Raw genomic sequence first — 6,173 nt, forward strand, 5'->3', positions numbered from 1 at the left:
GAGAACAAGACATTAAGGAAATGATTTTATTTACAACCTTGTTTGAAAACAAGACATTTGGCAAAACACAAGAGATTCTTAATGATAGAGAACAAACTGAGCATTGATGGAGGGAGGTGGGTGGGGATGGGCTAGATGGGTGATGGGTACTAAGGAGGGTACTTGTGACGAGCACTGAGTGGTGAATTACTGAATTTTACTTCTGAAACCAAGATGGCATTGTATGTTAGCTAACTAAAATATAAATAATAATAATCACAAAAATAAAATTTGTAACACTTTCCAAAAAAAAGTAAAACAAGATATATGACGTATCTTGGAAAAAGCATCATGTTCACCTTTTTATTCCCTTTTTTCGTGCATTGGTAAGCCATTCATAGACAGCAAATGTTTCAGTAATATTATGAATGTGTTTCATATCAAAAGAGTGAAAACATATTCTTCTCCACATTAAGTATCTGTTAGAACTTCAGTTTTACATCCAAAATGCTTTAGGCTCAAACCTAACATAACAACCTTCCAAGTTAAAATGTTTAATTTAACATTTTGATAAAGATCCAGAAATTTGTTTCTATCCAAGTTAGTATAGTTTTTAAGAAGCTATCAAGTATCTGAAATATTACACCTCAATCTTCTGCATTTTTTTTTCCATGAGGGAGATAAAGAGACCAAATACCGTTGACTTTTCGAAGCCTCCTCAGAATTTCCCCAAGTCCAAATGTTGTAGACCAATATTACCCAAAAACGAATTAATTAAGATAAATAAATCACATGTGGTCTTAATTTATCTTTTTAGCTTTATAGAGCATAACAACTCACCTGTTGCTCCACTGCCACAGGCAAAAGCTGTGTAATAGTCCAGCAGTTCATTTCTGACTTTGTCAGAATCCACAGATGCTTTGGGGCGCCTGGGTGGCTCAGTCAGTTAAGCGTCCAGCTTCAGCTCAGGTCACGATCTCGTGGTATGTGAGTTCGAGCCCCGCGTCGGGCTCTGTGCTAACTGCTCAGAGCCTGGAGCCTGTTTCAGATTCTGTGTCTCCCTCTCTCTGACCCTCCCCCGTTCATGCTCTGTCTCTCTCTGTCTCAAAAATAAATAAACGTTAAAAAAAAAAAAAGAATCCACAGATGCTTTTTCCTCCTCAGTCTCCCAGATGATTCTCATACCTTCTCCTCTCTTTTCTAACTCATGATCTCCACCTCATTCTGATTCCCCCTGGAACAATCAGAAAAGAATTTCCAGAGGGTACCATCATCCATTTACCCACCAACTCACCTTAACCTGCCCATTTTTTTCTGCTTTCTCCCACGTTAACAGTTATGACTTATCAGTGCTTCTGTCTTCTTTCATGGACGAGGTCCTATCCCTTCATCTCTACTCAAGGCCATTGATCAGACATTCTTCTACATCACTAATTTGTCCTCTCTCCTGAATAATTCCCACAAAGGTATAAACACGCTATAATGTTCTCCATTTAAAACAGAAATAAAACAAAACACTCTTTGGTCCACTTCTCCAATCAATTTCTATCCTATTGCTTTACATCCATCACAGCATGGGACAAAGTGTTGAAAGTGCTATGCTTGCTGCATCCAGTTCTCCTTCTGGCCTCTCTTGAGCTTATTTGAGTCATGTTTTCATGCCACAGCTGCACCAAAACTACATTTGGCAACATCACTAATGACTTCCGAGTAGCTAACTTCAATAGCCAACTCCTAGTCCTCATTTCCTTGATCATCCACTGCATTTGAAACACTGAGTTTCTCTCTCTTTTCTGAAGTATTCTCTTCATTTGGCTTTGAGGATCACACACTCCACCAATTTTCTTTGTAACTTATAATCTCTTTTGCTATTCTCTACTCCTCCCCCCAGTCTCTGGACATCCTCATGCCCAGAGCTCAGTCTTTAGACTTCTTTCTGTCTTAACTCACTCCATTAATGATCTTGTCCAGTCTCATGGCTTTAAAAACAATCTATATGCTAATGACTCCAAAATATATAACTTTATCCTAGACCCTCCTCTCTGTCTTGAATCTCAAACTCATATATTCACCTGCCTACTTGAAGTTCCTCTGGAGTATTTTACAGTCATCTCAATCTTAGTAGTCCAAAAATAAACTTCTGGATCTCCTATTTATCTCTGTCCCTTTCATATCCTGAATTTATTCACACCAAAAAATCATGGAATCATCCTCAACTATTCTCTTTTCCCCCACCATCACATCCAATCCCAGAAGAAATCCTGTAAACTCTACCTTTAAAATATATCTAGAATCTGATCCCTGCTCACCCATTCCACAACTACTAGCCTGGCATGAGGCCCCACATTTCCTTTTTTTTTTTTAACGTTTATTTGGAGAGAGAGAAAGAGAAGGAGCGGGAGAGGGACACAGAGAGAGGGAGACAGAGGATCCAAAGAAGGTTCTGTGCTGACAGCAGTGAGCCTGATGCAGGGCTCGAACTCATGAACTGTGAGATCATGACCTGAGCTGATATTGGACACTTAACTGACTGAGCCACCCAGGCACTCCAGAGACCCCACATTTCTTAACAGTATCATTACAAGAGACCCTTTACTGATCTTCTGCTTCAGGCCATACCTCCCTACATTCCATTCTCAAACAGCACCCAGAGTCATTTTGTTAATATACACATCATTGTTCTGATCAAAACACTTCAATGGTTACCCATCTCAGAAAGGATTCATCCTTACAATGAGCAACATGGCACTGATGTATCTGATTCAAAAAAAGAAATAAAAGTAATATCTCAGAATGAAAGTAATTTTGAACAATCAAGGTTTAAAGTGACAAAAGTTCTCTGACAACTCTAAGTTGTTTATATCCGTTAAGGACAACTAAGCAGTTGGTACATACTGTTAGAAAACTGACAGTACAGGGACGCCTGAGTGGCTTAGTGAGTTGAGCATCTGACTCTTGATCCTAGCTCGGGTCATGAGGCTCAAGTCATGATCTCATAGTTCATGAGATTGAGCCCCAAGTCAGGCTCTGCGTTGACAGCTCAGAGCCTGCTTGGGATTCTCTCTCACCCTCTCTTTGCTCCTCCTCTGCGCGCTCTCTCTCTCTCTCTCTCTCAAAATAAATAAGTAAACATTTAAAAAATGTTAAAAAATAAAGGAAACTGACAGCACAGTAGTTTCCTATCTGTATTGTTTACTACTTGAACTTTTTCACGCCAAACATGGTCACTAAGTATCATAGGCATGGAATAAGTATTTGTTAAATGAATGAGGGAAAGTACAGGGTCTAAAGTCATCCTGCTGATATGGAAGATGGAGACAGTTCACAACTGAGAGGTGGCAATTACGGTGGGGAGTACATCACAGTGTAACTATGGGGAAATTTTTGTGTGTTTACATGTTTATTGCTTATGGAAAAGGTTTCAAGAGGCTTCTTTCAGTGGAAGATCAATTTCCAATAGAATGACCTGGAAAGCTTTAAAAAAAAGAAGTGTATATTTCTTTTTTTTTTTTAACGTTTATTTATTTTTGAGACAGAGACAGACCATGAACGGAGGAGGGTCACAGAGAGAGGGAGACACAGAATCTTAAACAGGCTCTAGACTCTGAGCTGTCAGCACAGAGCCCGACGTGGGGCTTGAACTCACGGACCGTGAGATCATGACCTGAGCGAAGTCGGATGCTTAACCGACCAAGCCACCCAGGTGCCCCAAGAAGTGTATATTTCTAATAATAGTATGAAGAATACATGATGGGGAAACCAGGCAAAACTCTGGAAAAAAAATTCTATGGCCTATTTGTAATACATGGATGCAGCATCACATTCCATTGTTTGGGGAAAAAATAATCATATAAAAAGATTTCATTTTCTTCCTGTAGGAGTAAATTAAAGACAAATTAAGCTTTTGTTCTTTCTTTGTCTTGTGGGGTAAGCAGTTATGTGCTTGGTCTCACAGAATTTTGAGTACCTGGCCCAGGTCTGACGTATAATAAATACTCAGCAGCAGAAGGAAACCGAGGAGTTGGAAGTGCTTCAAAAGATTGACTTTTCAAGGGGAGAACAAGTTCTCCCTTACAAAGAAAATGGGGCAAACCAAAGACTAACAGTGTCCACTAAAAAGCAGCCAAAGAGAGCCCTAAACTTAAACTGGAAGAAATTGTTTTTAGGCAACAATACAACTGATAGAAAATATGAGATGGCTCAAGTTCCTGTCAGTTTAGATTTTTTTTTAATCCTTGCTTAATATGGAATCTTCTAACACAGTTGTATGAACATATACCTATATATTTAGCTGCATGTGTATTTTATATGTGTCTAAAATACAGATTTTTCCATCTAAAATTTAATTTACGTAAGAGTAGCTCCTATTACAAAGTCATATTGTAAAATGGTAGTTTCCAATTTGATTATAAGTACGCAAGCAAATTTCTAATTAATTAACTGACATTGAAATGACAATTTGTTTTTCAACGAATGTAACTAAAACACAACAACAGTACTATACACTCTCATCAACATTTCTAAAATGAAAAGATATGTTAGGTAACTCAAATAGGAAAAACAGTATTTTTAAATAAAGAATATTCCTTTACATTAACAAAACGTCTCCTCATAAAACTCTACTATGTTTCTTTTGTTTTTCCCATTTGCCCTTGACTTAGCTGACACTAACTTGTGGATCAGTCTCTGGGTCTTTGGAGTCCCTCTTTGAAATTCATTTTAGAGAAGGAAATAGGCTGCTGGAGAGAGCACAACAGAGTAGAAACATCCTATTTATTTAGCAGATTTATCATCCTGAAACTCACAGAAGGCCATTGGGCATGTCATACTAATATAACTCCTGTGTTGTGGTATGATAACGTCATGTGTAAACGAGGGATTTATATGAAGTATGAAGAAGGGTTTCTTGCTTTCAGATAAATAATGGGATGAGTTAACATCTCAACTCTGGAGAAAAATACGGGTACAGAATGGTTCTGATAAAAGGTGCAAGAGATCAAACTAAATTATATTTGAGGTTGCCCCAAATCTGATGTTACAGCACTGCTGACTCTTGGAATATTAAATTTTTTCTCATATAGATATTATCATGTTTAGCCTAACACAAGTTAACTGATGAGTTCTAAAGATTTTTCTCTCTACGGTATAAATGGCAGCCATCCAAATGCCAATGAAAATTCACATTTTTGAATTTTCATTTGCAAAAAATATACGATATGTGCCAAGAGTTCTAGTTCATTTTGCCAGAGGCTGCTAAAATTATTAATGTTTCCTCACCATAATAAGTTCCTTCTTTTGGTGAAAGGAGGTTAATAAATGTTCAACATTTAGGGAAGCCACTGTATACTCTATAACTTCTTCTTTCATTGCACTCTAGTTTTCATCTCCAAACTTTGGTTAATGTGCTGATGTTGGCATATATCACATCAACTTGCAAAAGCAGCTTATGCCTAGAAATTTTTAATGTTTTTCTTACTATCCCATTTGAAGTCAATTAACCTATCATTATCAGTAAAAGCACTGTTAAGTGCTTATTGACCATCCTTAGCAATAAGACTGCAATTCTGACTTTATTATGTTGCATGCCTTTTAGACTGCTACCTTGCTTTATGTTTTAATGTGAGATGTCTAGTCTGGTTATCTAGAAATATATAAAAGCATCAAGTAATTTCATCAAATCTGAAATTATTTTATTTTATTTGAAATAATGTTTAATGTTTATTTTTGAGAGACAGAGAGAGAGAGACAGAGAGAGCAAGCATGAGCAGGGGAGGGGCACAGAGAGAGGGAAACAATCCAAAGCAGGCTCCAGGCTCTGAGCTGTCAGTGCAGAGCCCCACGTGGGGCTCAAACCCACAAACCGTGAGACCATGACTCGAGCCCAAGTCGGCCACTCAACTGACTGAGCCACCCAGGCACCCTGAATCTGAAATCATTGTAATTAACTGAAAGCACCATGTAGCCTGGCAACTCTTAGAGAAGTGATTAAAAAGAATTATTATGACAGATACCAAATAAAAATCAAATTATATATATATTTTTAAATCCTTTATTCTTGTTTTCATTTATGAACAGCGTTCATTTTCCAGTGGCAAAATTTGATGGCTTAGCTCTGGTGAATGAAATAAAATTGCTGAATGGTCATTGCTTATTAAATCATAGGATAAATCAATTTTTATAAAGAACTTTCATCT

The sequence above is a fragment of the Acinonyx jubatus genome, chromosome C2, assembly GCF_027475565.1.
Source record: "Acinonyx jubatus isolate Ajub_Pintada_27869175 chromosome C2, VMU_Ajub_asm_v1.0, whole genome shotgun sequence".
NCBI classification, from domain to species: Eukaryota; Metazoa; Chordata; class Mammalia; order Carnivora; family Felidae; genus Acinonyx; species Acinonyx jubatus.